Source organism: Camelus bactrianus, chromosome 12 (genome assembly GCF_048773025.1).
Source record: "Camelus bactrianus isolate YW-2024 breed Bactrian camel chromosome 12, ASM4877302v1, whole genome shotgun sequence".
NCBI lineage: Eukaryota > Metazoa > Chordata > Mammalia > Artiodactyla > Camelidae > Camelus > Camelus bactrianus.
Genome location: NC_133550.1, coordinates 30,679,755 through 30,699,386, shown reverse-complemented (window position 1 = coordinate 30,699,386; position 19,632 = coordinate 30,679,755). Strand labels below are relative to the sequence as shown.

Genomic DNA, 19,632 nt, shown 5'->3' with positions numbered 1-19,632 from the left:
CCCCTGAGGTAGTCAGGGAAGGAGGGCTGGTAGTCAGACTTGCTGCTGGAAGGTAAGTGGCCCAGCCCTCCAGTATGTGTGAGATCTGCACTGGAAATTCCTGGAGGGATCACAGGCTGCACTTATGGTAAAAAGAAAGTATATAATGTTGATGTGATATGAAACTAGGATGTGGTGTCCCCCAGGTCCTGGTTGGTGAGTACTTCCTTTCTTTCTTCCTGCAATGTAATTCTTACAAAGTCCTGTTTTTAGATTCCTAGGCTCTGGTCTTTTTCCCACAATAGAATTTCCATGGAACATATTAATACTAGGAATAGGACTACCAGGTTGTAGGATAGATATCACAGATATTTAATTTGCCTAAGTAATTCCAGCTCTGCATAAAGGTTCCATTGCCCTCTTGTCTCTGCTAACACTTGACATTATTCAGCTTTCTAATTGTTAGAAACTGGTAGAAAAGTTATATATCATTATTGCTCTAATTTGAAAAAATTTTAAATTATTGTCTTAGCCCATCTGGGCTGCTATATCAGAATACCATAGGTTGGATGGCTTATAAACAATAGAAATTTCTCACAGTTCTGGAAGCTGGAAGTTTGAGGTCAGGGTGCCAGCATGGTGGGGGACTTCTTCTGTGTTGCAGTTGGCCATTTTCTCATTGTGTCTTCACTTGGCAGAGACAGCAGAAAGCTCTCTGGGGTCCCTTTTATAAGGGCACTAATCCCATTCATGAGGGCCCTATCTTCATGACCTATTTACCTCTCAAAGCTTTCACCTCCTAACATCATTACATTGGAGGCTAAGCTTTCAAAGTGTGAATTTAGGGGGACATGTTCAGTCCATAACAATTACCAGTGATTTTGAGTGACTCAAATCTAATTTTTTCAAAATAAAATAGCTATGATCACTCCAAATTCTCTCAACCAGTGCACCTTTCTCTACAGTTATCTGCAAAAATAGCTTGAGACTGGGAATCAACCTGTTGCTATCTAGATTCACTGTGAAACTTAATAGTGGAGATACCCATGATGCTACATTTGCCATTTCTGTTTATTCTCATCTCTTAGGGATTTCACCTCCTGCCTTCTTGCCCCTCTAGTTCCCTGCTCCTAGCTGCACTGGCCATGAATATGCAAAGCCATCCCCACATCATGGAATTTGGTTCCCACTGTTCCCTCTGCCTGGGCCACTGACATTCTCAGGATGTTCCTTCCCTCCCTTGAGTTTGTGTTCAAATGTCATTTTCTGTGACATCTTCTCTGTCCTTTTTAACTAAGGTAGCTCTTTGACTACTTTTCCCCCTTAAGTGTTCTTCTTAACAGTCCCCACCAACTGACATTCCCACTGCCTGTTATTTACCGGTCTTTTTATTTAATGTCTGTTTCCGAGATGCCACAGTAGCAAAGGCCATAGCACTGCAATATCCCAAGTGCCTGGAAAGGTGCCTAGCATATAGCAGGCCTTCAATAATCATTTATTGAATTGAATAAGTTCTTACTGGTTCCTCCTATCTAGACATACTGACACAGCACTTAATCGCAAACATTTGGACATTTATTAGTTTTCTCAGGATAGTTTTTAGATCATTAAATAAATAGGTTATTGTGGGAAGAGGCATTACAGAATAACAAAACCCACAAACAGGTAAATAAACCATAGATTGGATTTCCTAAGGAGATTCATTTAGCTCCCTCAGGGTCTCTGGTGCCTTCCCCAAACTGACCAAAGCAGTATATTTCCAGGTCTCGCTTTGGAAAAAAAAAGGTAAGTTTCTTCTAAATATAAGATTATTTTCTAGAGTTCATGCAGCACAAATTACTTTTGTTGTCTAGTATCAGTAATACAAGTTTAGTTACAAGTGATCAGTTTTTATCTTGAAATTTTAGTGCAACACAATGACAAATAATTAGAAAAGCAGCTTGTCACAGTTGCACAAACTCTTCTAAATAATTTAACTCCACTTGCTTTCTCTGAAACTTGGGGGGAGAAAGTGATTAGGAAACACTGGGGCTAGAATTCAGCCACAGCCATGTATTTCTTTGGAAAAAAAAAAAAAGTCAGTTGGAGTGCCAGCTGTATAGGGCTGTCCATTGTTTAAAAAAAAAAAGTTTTAACCCCAGGGTGGAAAAACTAACATTGTCACTAGGATATGAAGAAACCATGGTGAAGAACTAGCCACAGAGAGGCCCCGCAGAATGGCCAGTGGCATCTGCTCCTAGGGCCTTTATCAGCAGCCTTGTATGTTCTATTCAAGACTCTCAGAATGATTGTTGGCATGATGTAGACAAATTGACGCAAATTAGTTTAGCACGGGCTATGCAAAGTTTAAGCTTGTTGAGCAATACACGTGGACCACATAGCAACAGCTCCCAACACTATGCAAAAGGTGTTGGATGCAAAGTACTAACTACCCAGACCCTCTTCTTCCAGAAGCAAAATTTGCAAATCATTGGTGGAGGCTGGGGAAGGGATTTGTGGGGGTCAGGAAGCTGGCAACAGAGGCTGGAGCCCCCATACTGACCCTGAAGGCCAGCGAGGGCTGTGAAAAATATCTCCTGAAAGGGCTCCTTTCCCTGTCTAAAACCAACTGCCTGTTATTTCATGGCCATAAATCCTCAAAGGATTGGCCCTCAAAGATTAAGGGGATTCCGCCACTTTGCTTTTTACTTTGGTTCAAATATCTCAAGACAATTCCTTCGAAGCTGGTGTCACACAGACCACCTAGAGGGGCCTTGTAATTGTATTTACAGTAATTTAATTACAGCGGGGAGAGCTTCAGAAGGCAGGATTTACCAAGATTGATAGTATAGGTGTTGCTGGCAGAGTTTTAATCTGTTAAATCAACAGAGAAATGGTAAAAATATAGCCACTCCAGAATTTAGAAACCACTTCATGAACTTTTTCTTTTTTTTTTTTTCCAGGGAGACTGGGAGGGTGAAGGAGACGTTTTCCTAGGGTCCACAGCTTTCCCACTTTTGTTCATATTATTTTATACTCCATGCACACATTACATTTGATCTCACACAAACACACGTGAGTCTGGATATTACAAATGCACCACAGCCAAGTGTGTATGCATGTGTGTTTAATTAAATATATCTCTGGATAGTTATTCAAGAACTTGGCAGCAGTGGGGTTTCTGGGGAGAGCAACAGTGAGAATACAAGGTTGGGGTAGGAGGCAGACTTACTTTTAATCTCATTCCTATTCTTTTGTACTGCTGCTATAAAAAAAAAGCTTTTTATAGCAAATATTTGAAATAGTTTTTCAATGAATCCATAAGGAAATTTTTCCTGCAAATATTAAGCCACAATAGCCAGCAATCTGTACACAACTTAGACTGTTTGGCTAACTACCTACCTAGCCTTGGTCAGTGTCTTTCCCAGGGGCTTTGGCTTTCTCACATGTATAATGGTAGGTAATGAACCAGCTACTCCTGAAAGCTCCTCGCTCTGAGATTTATTGATCAGAGTCTAAAGACATCACGTGCTGCTACTGCCATCTAGCAGTCCAACTGGGTCCAGCTTTTCAGGACATTTAAAAAGAAGTCTGGGGGCCATTATTCAACACACAAAGACTTCACTGGCTATGCAGACATCCTGCAGTCCCTAAGTGCTTTCTGGAGCAGCAAAGATTACACATATATAAATAAATCCTTAGATATTTAAAAAATAGTTCTTAAAAACACTGTTAGAACTAACAAATGAATTCGGTAAAACTGCAGGATACAAAATCAATACACAAAAATCAGTTGCATTTCTTTATACTAATAACAAACTATCAGAAAGAGAAATTAAGAAAGAATTCATTTATAGTTTCATCATAAAGAATAAGATACCTAGGAATAAATTTAACTAAGGAAGTGAAAGACCTGTATGTTACTACAAGACGTTAATGAAAGAAATTGAGAAGACACAAATAAGTGAAAAGATACTCCATGCTCATGATTGGAATACTTAATGTTGTTAAAATGTTCACACTACCCAAAGCAATATACAGATTCAATGCAATCCCTATCAATTCCAATGGCATTTTTCCAGAAATATTACAAACAATCCTAAAATTTGTAAGGAGCCATGAAAGATCCCAAATAGCCAAAGCAATCTTTAGAAAGAAGAACAAAGCTGGAGGCATAATGCTCCCTGATTTCAAACTATATAATAAAGCTATAGTAATTAAAACAGTATGGTATTGGCATAAAAACAGACACATAGATCAATGGAACAAAACAGAAAGCCCAGATATAAACCCATGCATATACTGTCAATTAATTTATGACAAAGGAGCCAAGAATATACAATGGGGAAAGGACAGTCTCTTCAATAATTGCTGTTGGGAAAGCTGGACAGCCACATGCAAAAGAATGAAACTAGACCATCATACACAAAAATTAACTCAAAATAGATTAAAGACTTGAAAGACCTAAAACCATAAAACATCTAGAAGAAAACACAGGCAATAAACTCCTTGACATAGTCTTGGCAATAATTTTTTGAATCTGACACCAAAAGCAAAAGTAAATAGTGGGACTATATCAAGCTAAAAAAGCTTCTGTACAGCAAAGGAAACCATCAACAAAATGAAAAGGCAGCCTATTGAATGGAAAAAAAATAACTGCAAATCATATATATGATGAGGCTAATATCCAAAATATAAAGAATGCATACAACTCAACAGAAAATAAAACAACCTGATTTTAAAATGGGCAGAAGGTCTGAATAGACATTTTTCCAAAGATAGCATAAGATGGCCAACAGGTACATGGAAAATGCTCAACATTATTAATCATTAGGGAAATGTAAATCAAAACCACAATGAGCTATCACCTCACACCTGTTAGAATGGCTATTATCAAAAAGACAAGAACTAACAAGTGTTGGCAAGGGTGTGGAGAAAAGAGAACCCTTATGCACTGTTGGTGGGAATGTAAATTGGTGCAACTGCCATGGAAAACGGTATGGAAGTTCCTCAAAAAATTAAAAATATAGAACTACCACACAATTCAATTCTGGGTATTTATCTGAAGAAAAAGAAAACACTAATTCAAAAAGATATATGAACTCCCATGTTCAATGAAGCATTATTTACGATAACCAAGACATGGAAACAACCTAAGTGTCCTTTGATGGATGAATCAATGCAGAAATTATGAATATATATATGAATGAAATCTTGCCATCTGTGATAATATGGATGGACCTTGAGGGCATTATGCTAAGTGAAATAAGTCAGACAGAGAAAGACAAATACCATATGATCTCTCTTATGTGTGGAATCTAAAAATAAAAAGCAAACCAAAAAACCAAGCTTATAGATAGAGAGTAAACTGGTACCAGGGATGGCGGCCAGAGGTGAGGGGGGTGGGGGTGGGAGAAATGGGTGAACTATTATTTTTTATTTTAAGTAAGTTGAATAACACATTAAAAAAATAGTACTGAGCCTGTAATATTTGACTAATAGTAAAACCCTCACTGTAATTCCCTGGCTTCAAGGGCCTTTGGGAGTGTACATCTCAATGTAACAGATACTTGCTGGGTATCAACTATATGTTCAGGGCACTGTGCCGATGTGTATGTGTGGCAGAAAAGAGGTAGAAATTTGGTGTCCTGAAGTTCAGACACTGGAGCCCTATAAGGGCAGAGACCAAGACTTTTTGGGGCTGTATTCTTGGTTAGCCCATGCATCTCCAGCAGCTAGCATAGTACTGGCACATACTAGGAATTTAATAAATGCTTGTTTTTGATGAATGAATGGATGATTGCATGCATATCTGCATGAATGAATGAGCTGGATTTGAATACATGTTTCCTGCTTATAAGTGCATTTTCTTCTCTGAGCCTCCATTTCCTAGTCTGTAAAATAGAAATGATAATCCTAAACCCTGATTGTGAAGGTCCAGTGATTAACAAAGGGCATTGCCTCTGTCAACTGGAAAATATTTTAAGAAGGACACGGGGTAGAGGAATCTCCATATTTTGAGGCTCATCAACCATTTATTTGTATGACTAAGAAATATATTCTTTACTCTCCAAATTGATATTTGCATTTGAGAACTAGAAAATGTTTTCTGCCATATATCCTAAATTTATTTGACTAGTTAAAAGGAATATTGTGGAAATAGCCCAAATTCAGTACGAAGTACATACAGAGGTTGTTCTCACCATCTCGTCCCCCAACCTCGCCCTTTTTGGCAAATAAATAGGTTGTGCTTTGTTTTTTACCTCATCTCCAGGTTTCCATATATGTAAATTGAAAGAGTCGAATTAAACTTGACTGTCTCTTCCTTTCACAACAGACTCTAACAAGGAAAGTTGTCCAGCAATGGCACCAGGGCGGGCCCAATGTTTGGAAGAAACCATGATACGCTGCCATCTGTTGGTGATGATTTAAATTATTTTAAATTTTAAACAAGGCTGAAGTTAAGAACTTAACTATTAAGTACAACCTAATGAATTTACACATGTATTTACAGTAAAACTCATTACAGTGCCAAGGTAAAAAGGCCTTTTCCCCTAAAGTAATAATAATAATAGCTGACTCTTCAGAAGCATTTGGTACCAAGTGCTACATGTGTTCTCCAACTTAAACCCTCACACCTACCATAAGCCGAGTTTCTTTGATTATCCCCACTTTACAGATGAGGAAACTAATAGTCATTGAGGTAGTAACCTGCTCCAGGTCACAAAGGTAGTAAGTAGCCGAGGCAGAACTCAAGTCCAGTCCTTTCTGACTCCAGGGCCTTACCATTAACATATACCCTCAGCAGGTGTATTCTTTGCTTAATTTCCTTTCTTCTGATTAGAAAAGTATTCAGAAAAAAAATCTCTGTAGAAATTTTATAAATCACAAAGGAAATAAAAATAACTTGGATCCTACAACTAAAGCAAAATCAGTGTTAACATTTGGTGCATGTCTATCAAGTATTTTTAATGCTTATATTGTGTACATATTTGTACTTTATATATAATTGTTGTCAAAACAAAAGATCTCCTTTTCTTTTTAAATTCATTCATTTATTCAATTAAATTTAGCAAATGCTTACTTGGTGTCGGGTACAGATACAATAGATGAGATTAAAAAACAAAAACAGAAACAAAACGACATGATCCCTTGTGAAACTAACAGTCTAGAAGAAGAAACATACAAATAATCATAAAGAGATAAATACTCCAGAGGAAAATTGTTCCAGAAGAACAGGTGTCAAGGGAAGCTAGTCTACACTGGGGGGAACCACAGAAGGCTTCCTTGAGGAAATGATGCGTAGAAAGGTATGGACAGTTCATGTGTATGTCTTCCCCCTACCCCTACAACCAACTTTCCAAGCAATTTTTGGCTTCATGGAGGGGAAAATCTGCCCTCTCCATTCTCTTCCCACTGCTCGGGTAGGCACAAGGACAGATTGGTAAATTCTTCCCTAAGCACATGAAAGAGTGGGAATAAGATGTCATTCTTTTCTTATTGCAGGCACCCTTACATTTACAAGTGCTTTTGAGACTGCCACTCTTTGGCTGTAGGGAGAGGAAAGCATCTTCCCACAAACACTGCATTTCTACTTCCACCACTTAAGGGATCTAGAGGTCTAGCCCCAATTGTTGGGGCCTCTCTTGAGGGAGAGCTAGAGTCTACAGTTTTCAGCAGAGGTCCTATTGTCAGCTCCTGGGTGACAGAAAAAGGCCTGCTTAACAATTGTACCACTGGTTCTCAATCCTAAAGGTACATTAAAATCATCAGAGCTTTGGTCCTCAGCCTCAGGGATTCTGATTTAAATGGCTTACAGCAGTTCCTGGGTCTCAGGTTTGTTTGTTTGTTTTAAGCTACCTGTGTGCAAAGCAAGCTAACAACAACTGTGTCATTTTTGTTATTTCTGTAGCATTTAAAACTGTTATGTGCTTCCTTCTCCCACACTCTGAAAACTCTTTCTTTCCTTGGTTTCTCATGGTTCATAGCACATTTAATATTTGATAGGAATAGTTTCTTCTCATTGTTTTCTTTTTCAGAGTTTTATTGGCAACTTTTGCTAGCTTTTTTTTTACATTAACTTCAGATTCAACTTACTTAGATTTGAAAAAACTGGTTAATATTTTAATTGGAATCAGGTTAAGTGAATGTATGAACAGTTATAATCTTTCTGATGTTCAAATTGTTCTATCTTTTCCATTGAGAATAACTTTAAATTGCCTTAGAATTATTTCTAAATTTAAAAAAATGGTTGTAAAATATTTCAAACATACAGAAAAGTGGAGAGGACAAACAATACATCCCCTCATGTACACATCATCCAGCTCTAACGATTATCAATTAATGGCCAGTCTCGTATCATCTACACCCTCATCAACTCCCCACCCACAGATTACTTTCAGGTAAATCGCAGACATTAATATATTATTTAATTCATAAAATTACAGTGGGTAATAAGTTATAAGGACTCTTTCTTCCAGCTTTACTGAGATATAATCATCATATAACATTATGCAAGTTTATATGGTGTGACAATTTGATACACCTATGTATTGCGAAATGATTAAGCACTTTTTTAAAATAGCCACAATATCACTATCACAAGTAAAAAATTAATAATTCCTTAACATTATTAAATATCCAGTCAGTATTCAAATTCCCTTTAGTGTCTTATAATTTTTTAAGTGTTTTTTTTAAAATGGGACCCAAACAAGGTCCATAACTTCATTTGGTTAATATGACTCAAGTCTCTTTTAATCATAGGTTTCCCCTCAGTTTCTTTTCTTCCTCGCTATTCCTTATTCCCCATGCAATACATTGACAAAATGGGTCATTTTTCCTGTACAACGTCTCACAGTCTGGAATTGTTGATCTCATCCATGTGTTGCTGTTTAACATATTATTCTGTTCCTGTTTTTGAAAATATCTGGCAAGACCTGGAGGTTTGATCAGATTCAGGCTTGATTATGTGGCAACAATCGTCTTTCACAGGTGGAGGTGTCTACTGCCATCACCAGGCATTTAATTGCTTGCTCATCTTTTTTGATAATGTTAGTGGCCATCAATGATCATCGATGGTAGATCCATTATTTTATTAATGGCTTGCAGAATGGTGATATTCTAATTTTGTCAATGCTTTTTTTATTAGCCAGGATACTTTTATAAAGGGAAGACTTCCTTCATAAACCATTTGTTGTCCTAAGCTACAGTTCATAAAATAAAGGCAAGTCAAATCCTTGATTTTCCCTCCTCGTTAACTAATTTTGCAGAAAGATTAGTTGACTCTCTAGCAACCTCCAAAAACAAATACGAGTTTTTTTGTTTGAGTAATAACATAAATTCATGGATTTAATGATATTTGATGTGTTCAACTCCCCTTTAGTTGTCATTTCATTGATACTCAAATTGCCCCATCTTTGTTCGGTGGAAGCCTCTTCAGTCCGGCTCCTGAGTCCTTTTGACAGGACATTAGCTTTCTTTACTAAACGTTTAATTTTTTTCCTCTCTTAAACAGTCATATATTAAAGGGTACACTTTTCTCTATCTTACTTTTTTCACTTAATGGTATATTCTAGAACTCCCTCCATGGTAGTACACAGAGATCTTCCTCATTCCTTTGCACAGGTGCCTAGGATTGTATTGTGTGGACGTTTCAGATGTACCAAAGTTTGTTCAACTAACCTATTATTGAATATCTGGATTGTTTCCAGTCTTCCTATTACAAATGATGCTGCAATGCACAAACTTTTGTGAACATCTTTTCATATTTTCACCAGTGAATCACTGGGATAAATTCCTAAAAATTGGATTTCTGGGTCAAAGAGCATTTGCACATGTACTTTTTCCAGATATTACTAAATTCCTTTTCATGAAGCTTGTCCATTTTTGCACTCCTATCAACAGTGTATGAAAGTGCCTCTTAAACAGGCTGGTAACAAAGTCTATCATCAAACTCTTGCATCTTTGCCAATCTTATAGGTAGAAAATGAGATTTTATTATGAGCCAGGGTGAGATATTTTCTAATGTCTTTGTATTTCTTTTTCTGTGAACTGTCTACTTAATATTCCTTGTTCATCTTTCTATATGATTCTTGGTCTTTATCTTTTCTATTTCCAAATATTCTCTCTCTATTAAAGGTATTAACCCTTATATCAGTAAGTTGCAAAAAATTGTTCTCAGTTTGCCATTTATATTTTCATTTACAGTGTTTTTTGTCATGCAAGTTTTTGTGGGTTGAAAACTCCCCGCCCCTCATTCCTATATTGAGGTTCTAACCCACATAACCTCAGAATGTGACTGTATTTGGAGATAGGACCTTTAAAGAGGCAATTAAGGTAAAATGAGGCCATATTGGTGGGCCCTAATTCAATATGATTGATTTCCTTATAAGAGGAGATTAGAACACACATACAGGGGGAAGACCATGTAAAGACAAAGAGAAGACAGCCATGTACAAACCAAGGAGAAAGGCCTCAGAAGAAACCAACCTTCTTAACATCTTGATCTCAGACTTACAGCCTGCAGAATTGTGAGACAATAAGTTTCTGTTGTTTAAGCCACCAAGTTTTTGTTGTGGCAGCCCTTGCCAAGTAATACACACAAGGTTTAAAAAATCTTGCCAGATTTACCTTTTCCCTTATTGCTTTAGATTTTGAGGCATAGTTAGGAAACATCGCCTACTCCCAATAAAGAAATTCACTCTTGTTTTATTTCTAGTACTTACATTGTTTCATTCCCCCCGCCTCAATAAATATTTAATTTTAGAATAGTTTTAGATATATAGGACAGCTGCAAAAATAGCAGAGAGCATTCTTGTATCCCCTTACCCTATTTACCCTGTTGTGAACATTTTATATTACTGTAGCACATCTGTCAAAACTAAGGAACTAATGTTGATACAGCGCTATTAACTAAACTCCACACTCTACTTGGATTTCACTAGGTTATTTTCTAACATTCCTTCTGTTCCAGAATCTCATCCAGGATACCAGATTACATTTACTTGTTGTGTCCCCTTAGGTAACGCCCAGGTTGTGACACTTCCTCAGACTTTCCTAGTTTTTGACGACCTTGACATTTTATAGGAGTATTGGTCAGGTATTATGTAGAATATCCCTCCACTGGGGGTTTTCTGGTGTTTTTCTCACGTACAGATTAGAGTTATGGACTACTGGCAGACCACAGAAGTAGCATCCTATTCTCATCCCATCAAATCAAGAGTACACGGTATCAGCATGAATTATTATTGATGATGTTAACCTTGATCATCTGGGTAATGGAGAATTTGCCAGGTTTCTCCACTGTCAAGTTATATTTTTCTTCTCTTTTCATATTTCTTTGGAAGCCCAGGATGCATGCAAGCACAAGAAAGGGGTTAAGCTCTTTCTAGGAAAATGTCTGATGAAAAAATGCTCTATTTGAACATTCCACTGCCCAAGCCTCTACTGTGAGCAATAGAAAACCTGGTCAAGCTCCTCAAGGCTGGTCAGATTCCAAAAATGTAAATGTAAATGTAAATCATTCAAATGTGATATTTGGTTTTCATGCAAACTTAAAGCAATTATTTTAATTAATTATTTGCAGAAGATCATGGGAGAGGGGGGAAAGACTGGTTCAATATGAAATTTTGGTTATATGGTCTTTCCTTGCATGTTTTGTAGTATTGCCACATTGCCTTCTGGTGCTGAATGTTTCTGTGAGAAGTCACTGCATGTTTCTGAGAAGAACCTAAGAAGAAATAGTTTTCTTTCCCTTATAAGTACCTCAATGTTTTTACCTGGCTGCCTAAATCATTTATTTCTCTCTCTGAAATAATTTCCATACCAAAATATTTGCCTTTTAGAAATGTACAATGCAATGATTTTTAGTAAATTTACATAGTTGTGCAATCATTACCACAACCCAGTATTAGAATATTTTCATCACCCCACAAAGATCCTCTGTGCCCATTTGCAATCAATCCTACCCCCAGTTCCAGGCAACCATGGATCTGCTTTCAGTCTCTATAAGATTTTCCTTTTCTTTCATTTAATATAGTACTGGAAGTCCTAGCCAGGGGAATTAGTAAAGAAAAAGAAATAAAAGCCATTCAAATCAGAAAATAAAAAGGAAAACTCTCTATTTTAGATAACATGATATTATATACATAAACCCAAAAGACTCCACCAAAAAGCTGTTAGAACTAATAAATGAATTCAGTAAAGTTTCAGGATTCAAAATCAATACACAAAAATCAGTTGTTCTATACACTAATAATGAATTATCAGAAAGAGAAATTAAGACAACTCAATTTAAAACTGCATCATAAAGAATGAAATACCTAGAAATAAATTTAACCATGGAGGTAAAAGACCTATAAACTGGAAACAAATAAGATATTGATAAAATAAATTGAAAAAGACACAAATAGTTGGAAAGATATTCTGTGCTTATGGATTGGAATAATTAATATTGTTAAAATGTCCACACTGCCCAAAGCAATTTACAGATTCACTGCAATCCCTATCAAAATTCCAGTGGCATTTTCACAGAAATAAAATAATCCTAAAATTTCTATGGAACCACAGAAGACCCTGAATAGTAAAGCAATCTTGAAAAAGAATAACAAAACCAAAGACATCAAATTTTCTGATTTCAAACTATATAACAAAGCTATAGTAATGAAAAAAGTATGGTATTAGCATAAAAACAGGCACATAGATCAAATGGAACAAAATAGAAAGCCCATAAATAAATGCACACACACATGGTAAATTAATTTACAACAAAGAAGCCAAGAATATATAATGGAGAAAGGACAATCTCTTCAATAAACACTGTTGGGAAAACTGGACAACCATAACCAAAAGAATGAAACTGGACCACTATCTTACACCAAACACAAAAATAAACTCAAAATGGATTAAAGACTTAAATATAAGACCTGAAATCATAAAACTCCTAGAAGAAAACAGGCAGTAAACTCCTAGACATTGCTCTTGGCAATGAGTTTTTGGACTTGATACCAAAAGCAAAAACAACAAAAGCAAAAATAAACAAGTAGGACTACATTAAACCAAAAAGCTTCTGCAGAGCAAAAGAAAAGATCAGCAAAATGAAAAGGAAGCCTACTGAATGGGAGAAAATATTTAAAAATCATATATCTAATAAGGGGTTAACATTCAAAATATTTAAAGAACATACACAATTCAATAGAAAAAACAATCAATCCAATTTAAAAAGGGTGAGAGGATCTGAATAGACATTTTTCCAAAGAGGACAAACAAATGGCTAAAAAGTACAAGAAAAGGTGCTCAACATCACTAGTCATCAGGGAAATGCAACTCTAAGCCACAATGAGATATCACTTTACACCTGTTAGAATGGCTATCATCAAAAAGAACACAAATTACAAATACTGATGAGGATGTGGAGAAAAGGGACTGCTGGTGGGAATGTAAATTGGTGCAGCCACTATGGAAAACAATATGGAGATTCCTCAAAAAATCAAAAATTGAACTACCATATGATCCAGCAATTCCACTACAAGTATTTATCCAAAGAAAATGAAATCACTATCTTGAAAAGATCTATACTCTCATATTGTGTGCAGCATTATTTACAATGGCCAAGACATGGAAACAACCTAAGTGTCCATCAACATAGGAAGGATAAAGAAAATGTATACATATACAATGGAATAATATTCAGCCATAAAAAGGAAACCCTGCCATCTGCAACAATATGGATGGAATTTGAGGGCATTATGCTAAGTGAAATAAGCCAGACAGGGAAAGACAAATACTGTATGATCTCATTTATATATGGAATCTCAAAAAGAAAAAACTTAATTCAGATGTTGAGAACAGATTGGTTTTTGCCAAAGGTTGGTAGGGGTAGGGGTAGGGTCAGAAGGTACAAACTTCCACTTATGGGACAAATAAGTCCTGAGGATACAATATACAGTATAGTGACTAAAGTTAACAATACTGTATTTTATATTGGAAAGTTTCTATGAGTAGATCTTAAAAGTTCTCATCACAAGAAAAAATGTAACTGTGTGATGATAAATGTAAACTTACTGTGGTAATCATTTTGCAATACTATTTACAGATATCAAACCATTATGTTGTATGCTAAAACTAATACATTATATGTCAATTATAAATCAACATTAAAATATTTGCCTTTTCTGGAAATTCCATGTAAGTGAAATCATACAGTATGTAGTCTTTCACATCTGGCTTCTTTCACAGGTAGGAAATATTACTGAAGAATGTTGAAGCATATCACTGATCATATGTATTAGATGCAATGACAGAGGGAAACAGAAGGTATTGATAAAGAATTATGAGGAACAAAATGTCAGAGTAAGTCTGACAAATTATGAAAATCAGGATAGCAGAGTAAATCTGATAAACAATTATGAAAAAAAAAACTGTTATCAAAGTAAGCCCAATGTAACTACTAACAGGAATTGGAAAACTGCTTGTTTATTAAAAATTGGGTGATGTATAAAAACTAGCTTTAATTGCAGATTAAGTAATTTCCAGAATTGAAGATCCACTATAGGTTTGTAGCCACTTCTGAGTAACTTGCATACATTCCAGTATTATTTTTTTGCTCAATAATAAAATTATCTAATTCTATTATTTATGAATTGGCATGTTCCTTTGAGTCTTCTCATTTCTCCTACATACACAGCATATTGTTTTTGAGATTCATGTATTCTGTAGCCTGTATCAGCAATTTGTTCCTTTTTACTGCTGCACAGTACTCCATCATACGATATATAATGTATTCTCATTATTACTGATAGTTATGTTTATAAAGTCACTTCAAACACTGAGTTAGTGAATACTGAATTACTGTTCCTAGGGAAAATACAGGAATAAGTTCCTGAAAAATGTCATTTTCATTGTCAACTAACCAATACATAACCTTGTTTTGTGTGTTTCTGTTTGAAAACACCCTATTTTTAATGTATGGTTGGTTCATTAACACTAAACTCATGGCAAACAGCACTATAATTCATGCCTAAATGAAGCTTATCTAAACACATGTGTTTTATCCATAAGGTATATCACAACCTTCTCGTGCTTAGGAACAGTAGATGGCACTTCAGCCTTATGGTTGGATAGAATTTTAAACAAAATCACCAAGAAAGGCACAAAATGTGAATAACATGGCACTAAATGGACTGTAAAAAGACTTGTGTACAGCAAAAATGCTGAAACAAGAAAGCAGAGTGCCACCTTGTTTGACCTCAGCTGGGAACATGTTTGTTGGGTCACTCAAATTTTCTGCTGCTCTGCACATGTGCATGTCCAAGAATGACCAGGAAATCACTGTCTTGATTTGGGGTTATAAATTAAGTTTTAGCAAGCAGGCAAATTTGCAAATGTGAAATCCATGAATAATGAGAATTGACTTTACTATATTTTATCTATCCACCAGTTGATGGACATTGTGATTATTTCTACATTTAGGCTACTGTGAATAATGTTGCTATAAACATTTACATACAATTCTCTGTGCAGATACATGCTCTCATTTCTCTTGGGCAGATACCTAGGAGTAGAATTGCTGGGTCATATGGTAAGTTTGTTTACCTTTTAAGAAACTGTCAAACTGATTTCCAAAGCAGTTATAATATTTTACACTCCCACCAACAATAACTGAGGGTTCGTTTCTCCACATCTTCACCAACACTTTTTACAGCCTATATTTTAATTATAGCCATTTTAGTGGTAGCTTACTGTGGTGACATTTCCCTAATGACTAATGATTTGGGGCAACTTTTCATGTGCTTAATAGTCATTCATATATCTTTTATGGTGAAGTGTTCATGAAAATATTTTGCTCATTTTAAAATTGGGTTGTTTGTCTTCTTATTGAGTTCTTTCTGTATTCTGGATACAAGTCCATTATCAGATATATAATTTGCAAATATTTTCTCTATCTGTCGTTTGTCTTTTCATTTTCTCAATGATATTTAATGAAATGCAAAAGTTTCAAATTTTGATTAAGTATAGTTTACCAATTTTATCTGTTCCGGAATGTGATTTTGGTGTTATAGCTAAGAATACTTTGCCTAATCAAAGATCATGAGAATTTTCTCCTATTTTCTTTTAGAAGTTATATTCTTTATCTTTTAAAGCCCAATTATTTTAGTAGGATATTGTATTTGGCATTGTTGATTTCTCCTAGATTATGATGTACCAGTCAAACTGTAGACTTTTAATTTTTTTCAGAAAAAGTATTTTTCTTAGATTTTGCTTATAAATACTTGTGTGTTTCATTGTTTTGCTTTTCTCCATAGGGGACTTCAATTAAATATTTAAATTTTTTATAATTTCTATTACATATTTTTAAATTTTAATAATATCTATTATCTGTCATTTTCCCTATAATTCTTTTTAGATATATTTTTTTCATTTCTAATCACTCTGCTGCTGCTTTTAGTCATATTTTGTTTTCCTTGTGTTGTTTATAATTTAATCTTTATTTTTTGAAGTGATTTTGTTTTTTCCTTGTTTTCTCTTTGACACCTATCACTTAATGCTTCACCTTCTTCTATCATCTAGCTATCACCTCCTATAACCTGGCCAATTCTTTCCTGAGCTCTTTTAGTTCTGCTGTGTGATTTTCCTTCTTAGTAATCTAAGAACTGAAGTAATCTAAGAATCTAAAAACTGAAGCATTAGGTTTCTGAAAGATCATGTTGAGATGTTGGATAATCATTTTCTTTTTCTTTGGGTCAACAATTTTCTGTTGAGTTTCTCTGTCTTCAGGAACATTTTGTTGCCCCTTTCCACTGCTTTCTTACAGTTTCATTGTAAGGATTTTATTGTATTTTATTTTCTGAAAAAATTTTCTGAAAAAAGCCATAGATTCCTAAGAAGGGTAGAGGAGGGCAACTTTTAGATTCTGCAGTACAGAATAAGTCTGTTGCAAAAGACCTTCCTAATGAAGTGACATTTAAGCAGACCTGAAGGAAGTGAAATGGCAAGCCAGAAATCCCACAGATTCTAGGAGAGGGAATAGCAAGTATGAAGGCCCTGAGGAAGGAGAATACTGGACATGTCTGAAGAATAGCAGGGGCTCAATCTGACTGGAACAGAGTTTGAGGGGAAAAGAATTGAAGATAAAGTCAAGGTGCAGGCAACATTTCTAATCATAGGAAGTGAAAGGATTTTGGCTTTTATTCTGAATAAGATGGGAAACCATTGGAAGATTTTGAGCAGAGGAACTGACATAATCTAAGTTTTATAAGGATCACTCTGACTACTTTGTTGAGAACTGACTATAAAGGTATAAGGATGAGAGTAAGGAGACTTGTTAGGAGGCAACTACAATGATTCAGGTGAGAAATGATGGAGGCCTGGACCACAGTTACAGACAGTGGAAGTGGTAAGAAATGACTGGATTCAGAATATATTTTGAAGGCAGAAGTAACTGGATTCCCCCTAATATTGAACATGGGGTATTACCAAAAGGAGGAGCCCAAGACGACATCAAGTTTTTTGAATTGAGTAATGCAGTTGTCATCAACTAAGCTGAGAAAGACTGCTGGAGGATGAGGTTTGAGGGGCAAGATCAGGAATTAGGTTTTGGACATCAAGTTTGAAATGCCTATTACACATCTTAGTAGAGACATACAGTAGACAACTGATTATACATAGAAGTCTGGAGTTCAAGGGAGAGGTCTGGACTAGAGTTATAAATTCAGAAGTAATCAGCACATTCATAATATTTAAAACCATGATACTAAAACTAGACGCAACTTCAGTTACTCAATCTAGGGAGTCATTTTTTGATTAAGATGTCTGACGCCTGAGTCCTGGGACTCTATGTTTAGTAAGTCAGAATGAGAAGGCACTAAAACATGAGGTTCAGATGGTACCTGAAACACCAGTGAGGATCCAGTGCAGAGCCCAAGAACCTGTTCACAGAGCAGCCTCCTCTTCTACATTGCCATGAAGTCCTGTAAAACAAACAGATAGCCTCTTGAATAGGGTAAAGTTGGGGAAGACCACCCTGGAAGACTAAACACTTATCCCTAAAGAAGCTAAGTTGACTCTAAAAAGACTCTTTATAATGGAAAGAGATTGAGTTACCCTGAAAGACTGGCAAATTTGTGATTTCCCCCCTGCCATCAAAGGGAATGGGAGCATTAAGGCAAGTTATAGAAAATAGAGTGCTATATTTTTTGCATATTTGAGTGTAGTGTACAAAATTTAAATTCTGCTACATTGATTTACAATGTGATCAAAGATATCCATATTCCTCAACCCCTACGAAGCTCTGACGGCCCCAGCAGATCTAATTTACTCACAGGTCTCAAAAGCTTGAAGGGAGATGATGTCGTGCCTTCAATACAAACAGCTACTCTGTGCGTGAGCAGTTTAATACATTACGTTACTTGGTAATCACCACAATTTCAGGAATTGAGGACTATTATTAGTCCATATTTTAGAAATCAGAGAATAGAAGCACAGACAAATAACCTGAGCAAAGTAGCAGAATCATGATTAAAACCCCTGTCTGGTTACAGCACCTGGACTTAATTCACCATATTGTATTGCCTACTCACATCACCTTGAAACTCAGGTTTAAGCTATACGAGGCTCCAGGAATCTTCAGGGAAAGGGGGAGGGGCATAAGGTATCCCTTAATATCCAGGAGAGGTGCTGCATCTCCTGGTTTCTCTGTCTATATAGTACAATGCCAAGAGTTTTCACTTTTGGCAGGTAAATCTGAGCTCCCTGGAGCAAAGAGCGGTCAAGCTCTTCTTGATTTTTCTTTTTTTAATGAAAAGTGTTATTTTCAGGCTACATGAAACAGCGGATTGTATAAACCAGTATTTCATCCCTTTCTTGATTCTGCGAGAGAGAGGTGTCCTCAGTTTTGTTTATCTTTCTATTTCAAAAAGCAATTCTTTGGGGGTTTTTTGTTTTTAAAGAAAAAGACAAACCCTGTGTTGATCTTGACCAAATGCATTTTGAAAAAAATCAGCACACAGGCAGGGGTGTGGTGAGAGCATCCCCCTCCCACACCTTTTTTAGGAACATAACGCTTTTATTGTCCAGCACCTGTGACAGTTTCATGTCTCTTTAAAGGAGATGAGAAGTTTGGAGCATTATGGGCTCTTTCAATGGAAAAGAGGAGTGGGTAGACACATTGGAGGTAAGTGAATATATTAACATGTGGAACTGTGCTGCTGGAACAACCAAGCCCACACCCGGCATGCTCCTCATCACAGTCTGCTTTATTGTTCCTTTAAAAAAAAATCTGGAACATATGTAGCAGAACAAATAAATTACTCTCCATCTCTCAGAAAGTAAGTTCAAAAGTTGTTGAAGCTGCTTAGGAGGCTTCTGGACAGATGCCTCCAAAGAACTGAGCAAAGGGAGTTGGGGGTCACATCTTTCACAAGCATAAAGGCACCAACAGACACATATTGCTCAAATTCTGCCTCTCCTATAATTGGTCCTCCTAAGAAGCAATGGGCGGTGGGACTAGTGGTCTATTCTGGGACTATTAACTAGCACAGAAGCTCTGAAAAGCTAATTAATCTCTTGGCAAATAAATGATTAGGCCCCATGTAAGAATGTGCCCTCAAATCAAGGAAGGAAAGTAGGTCAGGCAGTCAGTGATGACAAATTTTAGCAGTTTTAGATCTAGGAAGTGAT

The 19,632-nt window shown here is 36.2% G+C and overlaps 1 long non-coding RNA gene across 3 annotated transcripts in view; it reads right to left on the bottom strand.

Annotated features, from left to right (window-relative positions):
• Positions 1 to 19,632, bottom strand: part of LOC141579409 (uncharacterized) — a 101,747-nt gene that overhangs the window by 72,796 nt on the left and 9,319 nt on the right. For 2 of the 3 annotated variants that reach the window (XR_012510679.1, XR_012510678.1), the window contains exon 4: positions 17,844 to 17,924. This is a non-coding gene — a long non-coding RNA (uncharacterized LOC141579409). Of the gene's footprint in view, positions 1 to 6,221; positions 6,373 to 17,843; positions 17,925 to 19,632 lie in introns of all 3 variants that reach the window. The other variant, XR_012510676.1, reaches the window with a different exon arrangement.